Below are 10,519 nucleotides of genomic sequence, written 5' to 3'. Positions count from 1 at the left end.
TCTCCCAGCTTTTACCCTGAAACTGGTTTCATTTGTCGCTCATTTTCCAGCCCCCAGCACCGCTTCTCCAGCAGACACAGGTGCCAAGCTCTGCAGCTTTAGGAGCAGCATGGCCAGGCTGGGCCTGTGTTCAAAGGGGTAGTGTAGGGGCACTAGCCTAACTAGCCTACATGCCCTATAACAATCATGTTCCCTTCTGGCCCCTTTCTGGACAAGACGCCAACAATCTGGGATTTATAATAATCCAGGGCCTGGCCAACCCGGATCTTAATTTATCTCACTCAAAGAACATCACATCTTAAAGGAACACAGAGCCCCTCCACATGAGCTACTGTTCCTGGGAACGTTGGCTGTACCAAGGACAGACAGTCCCTCTTCGTCCCCTGCCTATATAAGCAACCCCCTCTCTGCCTACGGTCTCCAGTGCACAACTCCGTCCAGCCAGCTGTTCCTGGATGCTCCCCGTAAGTAAGATCCAGTAAACCCTCATGTCTCGTACGCTGTCTCCAGGTCTTTTCTTTGGTCTCTCCGCAACTATCCTGCACTGCTTGCATAACTGGGGGTGCAGCCAGACAGGTAGGTTTGTCCACTATCCAAGTAGGTGGCCAAACTCCAGGGTCTGAGTTCGGCTCATGTCTAGAGATCGAGTCTGCTTAACGACGGGGCAATAAACTAGCTTGATGTCTGAACCACTAGCCCAGCTAGTTACTAGGAAATGATCCCAAGAAATGTTGGAAGGCTGAGGTTGGCTAATGTTTAGAGACTCAGTCTGGCTAGTTATAGGCGACCCAGTCTGGCAAATACCTGAAGACTAAGCCAACCTAACATATGGGGACACACTAGATGTCTTCTCTGAACAGCTAGACTAGTGTCTGCAGTCTTAGCCTGGATGATGATCAGGCACCCTGCCTGGCTAGTAACGGAGGATGAAACCTGGTTAACACCCGTTCACACAGCTTGGTTAACGTCTACAGACTTAACCTAGTGTGTCTGAAGGAAGGACAAGTAGGGCATTTGCTGTCATCCGCCCTTGAAAAGCAGACAGCTGACTGTGGAATGCCTGCTCCAAACGCCCCCGTAACCTGGGGAGAGTGGCTGTGGATAGGATCTGTGGCCTTAGAGAAATGCAGCCTCTGCCAGAGCCACAGTCCAGCAGGTCAGAAGCAGGAGCTATGCCCCAACTTCTCTCTCCTCCCACCCTCCAATCTCCTGCTAACTCCCCCCTGCTGGCTGAATCCAACCAGAAGGCGAGGAAATGCTTGAGGCAGAGTTGGGACCAGCCTCCTCCGACAAAGCAGGACACGGAAGAGTCCACAATCTCATAGAACGTGGAAAGGTGCATGACTGGAATCTCCTTAGGGACGAGGACCACACCACCGTCACCTTTGTATCCTCGGTGCCTGGCACAGGGAGCGCCCAGTAAATGTTTACTGAATGAATGAATGATGGAGAGAAGCACGTGGTGACAGAGAAAGGGCTTCTAACCCAGCTGGGCAGAGGTTTCACTGAGTAAGTGACGCCTGAATTGAAAGATGAGTAGGGGTTAGCCAGGCTGCCTAAGGGATTTGGTGAGGAAGGGGAGAGAAGAGAAGGAGTGTAGAGCCAGAGGAAAAAAGTTGTGCTGAAAAATGAAGGGATTTTGTGGCAAAGATAGAAAATAAAGCTCATGAGGACCTAGGAGCCATGTGTAAAACATGCTGATGAGCGATGACTTTCTCCTTTGAGGAGGGAAGACACTGGAGAAACACCATGGCCTCTGGCACTGCCAGGGTCTGGAGATGGTCCCCAGAGGGGAAAAGGAGCACTGGCCCTGTTTCCAAGAGAGTGAGGGGACTTGGGGACGATCCCCCAGACAAGGTCAGGGCCACATCCTCACTGTGCTGAGGCGAAGAGCAGGGATCCAGACCCTGCCTCCTTAGGCATCAGTCCAGGCTCTGACACCTCTTAGAATTAAGATCTTGGGCAAGTTACATAGCTCCCTGTGCCTCAGTTTCCTCCTCTACACAAAGGCAATAATAATAGCACCGGAATCAGGGAGTGGCTGTGAGGATCCCATGACTTAATGCATTTTGGGTGATTATAGAGATCCTGGCACAGAGCAAGTCTCCCTGAGCACTGTGTGATGGGGTCCCACGGATGCAACAGCCGAACGGATCTGCCCAGCGTGGCATCACTGATAAGCATGAGAATTGACAGCCCGGGGTGACAATAAAAACAGACCAGCTTTCAGTTGGTTGTATCACTGTCTTTACATGCCCCCTTACTGCCTGCACCTGGGATGGACTGCTCCCCACCTCTTGGTGCAATCTATGCCCCAGGCGGACTCGATGATTTGTCTGCTTGCTTGGGGAGAATGCGTGCTGATCCCTCACCTTACCAGCCTCCTGTAGTGCCAGTGACAATAATGATGGCATGGAGAAGCAGATGATGGCAATGGGCTGATGTGGTGCTGGGCGCCCCCCATTCCAGCTTCCCTGGTTCCACAGACAGGGCTTTGGGGTCAGCTGGCTGCTGCTTTTCTAGATCCCCCAGGACTTTCTGAAGGTGGCCCCCAGTCAAGATGGAGCATCTCCCTGGGAAGGGGAGGTTCCCAAGATGGGACACGGGTGCTCTTTGTCCTGGCCTGGACAGCGGGAGGGAGTGGACTCTGCAGCTCCCATGCCTGACTGACTGACCTGCAGGAGGCCACATGATGGAGACCTGGCTGTCCTTGCAGAGCCCCAGAGTTCTTTAAACAGGACATGGGCAACTGTGCCATGCTGGGCTGGAGCACCAGGGCACGCAGTCCAGGAGAGCAGCTGACCCCTGGAGAGCAGGTTCCTCACATGGCCATCAGCTGGGGAGTGACCCTTCCTGAATGTGCTCCTGCATTCCCTTCGTAAGGTCCGGGTCTGCAGGCATGCCCTCATGGAGACGGTACTGCAAGCTCTAGCATCCCCTATGGAGAGACAAAGGATTCCTCTGGTCACAGCATTCATGTCAACATTTGGTTGACAGTCTCTGCTTAGGAACCTTCACCTTGAAGGAGAGTCTGATGAGGAAGCATATAGAGATCACTGAGCACTCGTCAGGGTCCACGCGTCAGTTGGCTTGTCACCACTGCTTCTCTGATGTCCTCTCACCTTTCTGGAGAAAAGATCAGGTGTTGCTGACTCTCTCTCTCTGCAATTTATCTCCTCATTTCAAATCAAAGAGTGATGTACTAGGTGGGCAACATTCCAGAAATATCATTAGAAACTGACCTGGGCATTTACCTTCTGATCGTCACCCCAGATGTGGGCCCAGGGCTCTGTGTGTGTCTGTGCTTCCTGGGGCCCTTTCAGGGGCTGCCTCTCCAGGAAAGACTTAGGTGTCTGGCTGCACAAATGCTGATCCTCTTTCAGAAAGAAGAAGCAGATGTCTGAGTGCTGGAAACACGTTACTGCATCCCCAGACTGTATCTTTGAGACAATTCTGTCTTTATCTGAGACTCAGTGAGCAATTGTTCCTAGAAGTGAAAGGCAAGTTTGAGGCTGTTGTGCAGAAAAATCGCTCATAAATAGAGAGAGAAAGCTTGGTCCTCCCACAGTAGTCAGCACTGACTTCTGTGGGTGCAGACATGGCGAAGGCTCATTTTTAAATGTCTCAGCAGGACAAGAGTCAGACTAGCTGTGCATTCCAAGTCTCCCTCCAGAGGGCACTTGTCCTCGTGGAGTCTGGGTCTGGTGTGCACATTGAGAAGGGGCGTCTGGCCGATTGGATCTCCGGGGATAGATGCACAGAATGGCCAGTCTGCCCCAGGGCGGGCTTCCCCAGGCGGTATCAGAGAGCACGGAAGGGCAGGGCTGTTTGTGGAATGGAGTGTTTGGAGTGACATTGCTGAGGGAGGACAGTTGACACATGGCCATCATGAAATGCATTAAGTGGCTGTCATAGTGACAGATAATAAAAGCCATGACTGTTAGAGAGAGTGCAGCAGCACAAAAGCTACTTAAAATGTCATCAGGCATTGCTGGTGGGTTCTCCTGGCTGCCGTGGCATACATGTTTTGACAAGCAATTTCCATCTCCCTTCCAGCTGGAACTGGCTTGTCTTTTTGTTTTCAAATTTTACATGTGTATCATCCGATTAGGTGTGGATCTCATGGACATACAATTCCAGCTTGTCTGAAACCAACTGTTTCCCTTCCTAACATGGTCCGTGATCACCTGAACCAGCTCAAGTCACTCTCTCATATTCCCTTCATTCATCTTGAATTATTTAGCTATAAATGGAAGTGGCCTCAAAGCTTGGAAACAAGCCCTGGACCAGCCTTGGGCAGTGACTCTGCCCCCAAAGTCCATTCCTCTACTTTGTGCTGTAGCAATAGAGCCCCCAGGGCAGAGCTAGCCATCTGCTCTTCCAGAATAAGAACTACAATTCCCAGCCTCCCTTGCAGCTAGGGGTGGTCACATGACAAGTCTGGCCAATGGGATGCAAGAGGAAATGCTGTGTGCTATTTCCAGTTATGCCCCTAAAGCCGGCCCTCCCTTCCTCTCCTGACCCGGAGGAAAGTGGAGGGCTGAGTGCCATCTTTGTTGGCGAGGAAGGTGGAGGGTCCACCTGGGTGCAGTGGGGTCACCCCTGACCCCTGACAACTGTGCCCGGACTGGTCACGGGGAGCCCTCGGTTGTTTAACCACTGTTATTCGAGATCCCTGGCTCCTGAGGGGGGCACCTGCTCCCAGCCTGGATCCCGCCTCCTTGGGGAGCAGGCGTGTGGCCCTCGGTGGAGAGAGGGAAGGTCTGCGGTGCTGTGGGAAGCTGGGCCCTGGTGTCCGTGTTCAGCTTCAGGTGATTGCAGAGCTGAGTCGGCCGCCTCTTGTCTTCCATCTTCCTCTTCGTCTTTTCCTTGCAGCGTACAAGCAGCAGATGGTGATGTTGGACACTCACGGAGCAGCCTGTGGCCCAGGCGCCGGGCTCATCCTCCCCTGAGTGACCTCACTGATCCTCAGGCCATCCTGTATTCTGCAGGGGTGGAAACTGAGGCCAGAGACCCAAGTGATGACACTGGAAGGGGGGCAACGGTGACCCGGGGTGGTGGTCTGGCCCCAGGCCCCCTGACTTTCTGCACAGGGGCATTCTGTCACTGTCCCATGTCCATGCAGAGGGGCCTGGTCTTTTCTCTACTATTCTAAGTTCTGCACAGGTGACAGGGCAATTTTGTTTTCTTTTTTGCATCCATTGATGGGATTGGCAAACATAATTATGACCTGAATCAGAAAAGTAAGCCCCCCCCATCCCACCCCATCCAGGGTGTGCTCTGTGCTGGGCAGCAGCAAAGACAGCTGGTACCTCCTCTGGCCAGGTCAGGTCGTTGTTCCACCCCTGACCTCCCATCTCCCGGCCATTCCGTGCATGGCCCAGGATCCTTTCCATAAACTCACTCTCTAACTGATGGGCCAAAGTCACCCTCCGAGTTGCTGACTGGTGCATGGGGCCGTATGATGCTGTGACATTGCGGACAAGGGGCGTTGGGCCTCACTGGGACTTGCTTTCTCTCCTATCAGTCAGTTGTTTCCCAGCCCCCAGGTAGGTCAAGATTATCTCTAGGTGGGGGAAGAGAAGGAATCCAAAAGAAAGAGGACAGACTGGAGGAGGGTCTGTGAGGATGGGCCTTGCGCCCCACACCCTCCCCCGCGTCAGCTCTGAACCCGAGGGAGAGTGACAGACGCCCCTGATAAGTTAGGGCTCTGAAAGCAGAGGGGACTTGGGTTTGCTTCCCACCTGGAATTCTGGAAGCAGTGACCCCACAGAGGACCCACACAGCCAGAGTGAGGGCAGGGAGAGAGGAGAAGGCTGGTGGGGCCTCAGGGCAGAGAGGACCCAGGAGAGACCTTTGGGTTCTCACATCCGTATACTGGGGGAGAGTGCGGTGTGCCCCGGGTCCCACAAAGGACAAAGTCCTACAGTGGAGGGAGGGCCAGGCGCCAGGAGAGAGAGCTGTGCTGGGTCAGGGGCGTGACACCAGGCACACTGAGGGTTACAGGACCAGACCCTGCTGTGCCTGGTCAGCAGATGTCAGCACAGGAGGGGCGGCTGAGGGTCCCACCCACCCCATGTGAACCCACAACACAGAGGCACCTAAGAGGGGAGGGGGAGATCCTCAATTGTCTAGAAAAAGCATCTCCCTCCCTGAATTGGCGCCGTTCACCTGGAATTGAGTCTATTTTCTTCTGCCATTAGGCAGAGTGAGGGCTCTAGAGACAGACTATATTTAGTTATAAAAGAATCCAGTTATTTTACACACTTGAGTTGACGGCCTGGAAATCTGTGCCTCTCCACTTAGGAGCGTGCACTGGGGGACATGGTTCCCTGCAGCGTAACAAATGTCCAGCTTGCTTCAGGGCCCAGGAGGAACAAAGACCTTTTTTTCTTCACGGGAAAGTAGGGCTTCCCCAGGGCTGAGGAGGCTGGTCTGGGTCTGACAGCATCTTGAGTCTGGAGGGTGGGTTCAGGGGGCATTCAGTGACTTCAAGGTGGCAAAGGGGCTCCTCACCCAAGGTCTGGGAGTCGCTGAGCTGGGAGGAGATGGGAGAAGCCGAGGACAGATTGGGGAACGAGGAGGAAGAGGGAAAGGAGGAAGAGAGGCAGAGCCGGGCTGGGGGAAGGGCGCTGGGCCGGGAACTGCAGGGGAGGCGCTGGCCCTCTCCTCAGTGGCGGGACTGGGTGGCAGCGGCGCCCAAGGTCTGGGGAGGGGAGGGCAGCAACGGACGGGAGGAGGAAACCCAGCAGGGCTCCTTCCTCAGACTCAAAGGTTTTCTGATTCACTGCTTCCTTCCTTCACTCCGGAGATTGAATCAGTCACGTCCCACGTTCCTGACACTGCTGGTCACTGGGGGTCAAGGCTGACGTGCTCCCTGCCCTCTTAGGAAACAGACAACACACAATAAAATGAGTAGCAGAGCAGGACGACTGTAGACAGTGATGTTTGCTACAACAGAAGTAACTCAGCGATGAGAGGAGATTAACAGGGAGGCCACTTCCACAGAGTTGGAGGCGATCTCTGCAAAGTGACTTTTCTGCTGAGAATGGAAGGAGAGAAGGAGCCAGCCATGCAGATGTCTCAGGAAGAACATTCTAGGCAGAGGGAAGAGCAAATGCAAAGTTCCATAAGATGGGACAAAGTTTGGAGCATTTGACAAACTGAAGGATCTGAGTGCAGCTGGACTGAAGGGTGTGAGTGATGGCATGTCCCCACAAGGTGCGCTTGGAGAGGGCGGTGGGGCCAGGTCAGGTTCAGCTTCACAGGTCATGGTGAAGAGTTTGGACCCCTCCTCAAGGCGGGGGAAGGCAATTGAGAAGTTGGCCTCCGTCAGACCCAGACCCCACGGTCTTCTCCAGAAGCTGTCTTCTACCATCTTCTGGTGCATCCCCCATCCTCCTGCCTCAGTGGTCTTTCTCTGGAGAATGGCCTTCCTCTCTGGGACCGGCTGCCCTCTCAAGGTGCCCATCCACTGTGTTGGGGCACTTCCAGGTCTCTGCATGACCTGGGGGCTTGCAAGAAGTTGACAAGGTCCTCTGGATACCATTGGAGCCTGGTGGAGAAATGCAGACCAGACGGCAGCTCAGAAGGGAGACCTGGGCTTGGTGGGCCTGGCAGGGGCCTGGGAGGAGCTGCAGTGCACCCTGGTGCCTGTCCTCACCAGTGTTCCCACTGACTGGGTTTGTACCCAGAATGCAGAGTCCATGCCTGAGCACGGGTGATCTGGAACCACGTGACTGGAACAAAGGATGTCACTTCACTGAACTTCAGTATTCCTGCTTCCAAAATGGAGGAAGTCACGTGAAGACTGGGAAGATGATAGGGTGTGGCAGAGCCTGCTAGTCACCCCCAATAACCATTCTCCACATCCTCCATGGTCATAAAGCATTTATCTGGATACATTGCCATCTAGAATCCAAACCACATTTTCCAGTATCCTCTCCAGCTGTGTGCCATGTGACCAACTGCTGACCAATAGGCTCTGAGGAAAAGTAATACACGTTTAAAGAGAAGGGTCCTGTTTGGTTGCTGCTTAGGTTGTAGAATGCTGTAAAGAACGTCATCCACACCCTAGTGACAAGAAAAGACCAGAGGATCTACAAAATCATAACTTTCCTTGAGCACATTAGAGGGCTGAGGTTGCAGGAAACCAACTAACCTGAAATCTAAGGGAGACAGGAGCCTTCAGGGAGAGATGGAGATGGAATGCTGGCTTATCTGGGTCAGAGTGAGAGCAACCCAGGGCTTCCATAAATGCGGGCAAGAGCATTTCTTCTAAATCAAGGCCTCATAAGACAAGAGGCATACACATTTCCAGATATAAGTACTATTATCGCAACTTCTATGGTCCATTCCCATGTCTAACTTTCAACCAAAAAGTACAAGACACGGGGAAAAAATTCAAGAGAGAAGACAAGCAACACAACCAGACTCAGATATGACACGGACGTTGGAACTACCAGTCAGTGAAATTAAAACAACTCTGACTAATACACTAAAGCCTCTAATGGAAAATCTGGAGAATATGCATGAACAAATAACAAATTTCAACAGAAAGATGGGAACTGTAATGCTAATGTAAAAGAAAACGAATCATAGTAACAGATGCAGAAACTTGTCACAGATTCATCTGTAAACTTGACACACAGCTAAGAACAGAATAAGTAATTACGAGTAGGTCAATAGACATTAAACTGGAAAACAAAGGGAAAAAGGAACTAAAAGGTAGCTTTGACCCCGCCTAGTTCAGCAAACTCTGGGTTAAAGGGAAAAGCTTCCTGCTGTGCTGTTTGTACTGTGCTACAGAGAGTTGAGGATTGACTTTTTCTCTTTAATTATGAATGAAACAGAGAAAACATGGCATGGAGAAGAAGAGCGAGGACTTCAGATTCCTCCTGTCCTTGACGCCAATACTGGCTCCGCCACTTCCCAGCCACGGCCTTGGGCAAGAGCTTTACACCTTCTGAGCCTCGTTTCCGTCCTCTGTAAAATGGGGACAATCGTAGTCCATGTCTAGTGGGCTACTGCGAGGATTAAGTGACCGATCACAACTGCAGCTAACACAGAGCTTGGCGCACAGGAGGTTCCTGAGATGTGGAGACTATCATTGCTCAGCAGGAACTGCCCCGTCTGTCCCCCTTTCTTTCAGGTCTGACTAAACATCAGTCATGTTAGATCTTTGTAAATAGTCAGGAGCCACCACAGCCATCGTCTTGGGGAACAATGTCTCCTGAAGGAGCAAAGAAACATATAAAGCTAAAAGGTTTGGCAATTATAAAAGTGACAATAATGAGAGGTAACGTACTGAGTGCTTCCTACCTTCCAGGCTCAGTGCTGACTCCGTACGTCTACTGACTCATCTCATCTGCTCTGGGTGGTGTGTCCTTTCATGGTTCTAAGTTCAGAGATGAGGAGACTGAAGCTAAGAGAGATGAAGTGACTTTATAAGGCCACACAGATGTGAGGGTGTGGACGGGGCTCCACCCCGGCTGTCTGACTCCAGGCCCTGCACAGCTCTCCACAACGTGATGATCCCTCCCAGGGGAGTCCACGGTTGTTTAAAAGGCGAATCCAGGGAGGCTGAGGTGGATGTGCACAGAGAACATGGACCCGTGATGGGCTGAAATAGAAGAGAAAGAGAAAAAATGTCCTCCGATTTTGACAATGATAACACCTGAGTGGTGACATGTCTTTCCATGTTAACCTCCCTTGAGGGAGAAAGCCTGTATAAAACAAGCAAAAAGCAAAACAATAAAAAAGCGTTAAGAAGTAAATTGAAGGAGAGGTTGCATTTTGGCATTTCTCAAGAAACAAGCTTAGTGAGGTTGGCCTTGCCGTAGGGTTAGGATTATACACAGGGCAGTGAGCAAATGCTGCTGTGATCTGAATTCTCAAAATGTCACGATTTAAACTCAGTGACTAACCTGAGGCTGATTACTTGTACACGAGGCCTGGGATTCGGAGCCCGGAGGAAGCCTGAGAAGAACAGGGAGGTGGGGCTGAAGTGGCCTTGCTTTTTGTCAAGTCCCTGGTTGGTCTCTCAGCTGTCCTGCTGCGCTTGATGTGCTGGGCAAGAATGACTCACTGAGGAAGCCAGCCTCCCCCTCAGTGTGTGGGCGTGGGGACACATCCAGGGTCCTGTGTCCCACCCCCAGTGCTCAGAGCTGAGCTGGGGGTGGGGGGTGTGAACCTGTTGTTCTGTTGGGCAGAATAGTGCATGAGGCGTGATACAAACCCTTCCACGTGACCATCTTTGCTGCTGGTGTCTTGTTGCTGCTCTTCCGGTGCGGGGTCAAACTTTTACAGCACTTGAATAACGAACGGACGAAGTCATTCCTCCCTCATCAGTGCTGAGGGATAACAGGGAACATCATCTGGAGGTTGATACATGCCTGCATTCCTGACCGTGTGGGCGGAGAATCATCAGACCCTGTGGAGGACGATGCGGGTGTTTGCCTAGGATTCCTCCACCTCAGAGAGCCCCCACCCCACGGTGCTCCCTCCAGTGTGTCTCACA

At 52.3% G+C, this 10,519-nt stretch overlaps 1 long non-coding RNA gene across 1 annotated transcript; it reads right to left on the bottom strand.

Annotated features, from left to right (window-relative positions):
* Window positions 1–6,930: 6,930 nt before the first annotated feature.
* LOC123288161 (uncharacterized) lies at window positions 6,931–10,173 on the bottom strand. The gene is made up of 3 exons (XR_006531734.2): window positions 9,927–10,173; window positions 9,322–9,622; window positions 6,931–9,232 (listed from the first exon to the last, which is right to left on the bottom strand). It is a non-coding gene; the product is annotated as an uncharacterized lncRNA (long non-coding RNA).
* Between the last annotated feature and the right edge of the window lie 346 nt (window positions 10,174–10,519).

This window comes from Equus asinus, chromosome 8 (assembly GCF_041296235.1).
Source record: "Equus asinus isolate D_3611 breed Donkey chromosome 8, EquAss-T2T_v2, whole genome shotgun sequence".
Lineage (NCBI taxonomy): Eukaryota > Metazoa > Chordata > Mammalia > Perissodactyla > Equidae > Equus > Equus asinus.
Note: the sequence above shows the minus strand (reverse complement) of the source record. Positions and strands in the feature narration are given on the sequence as shown.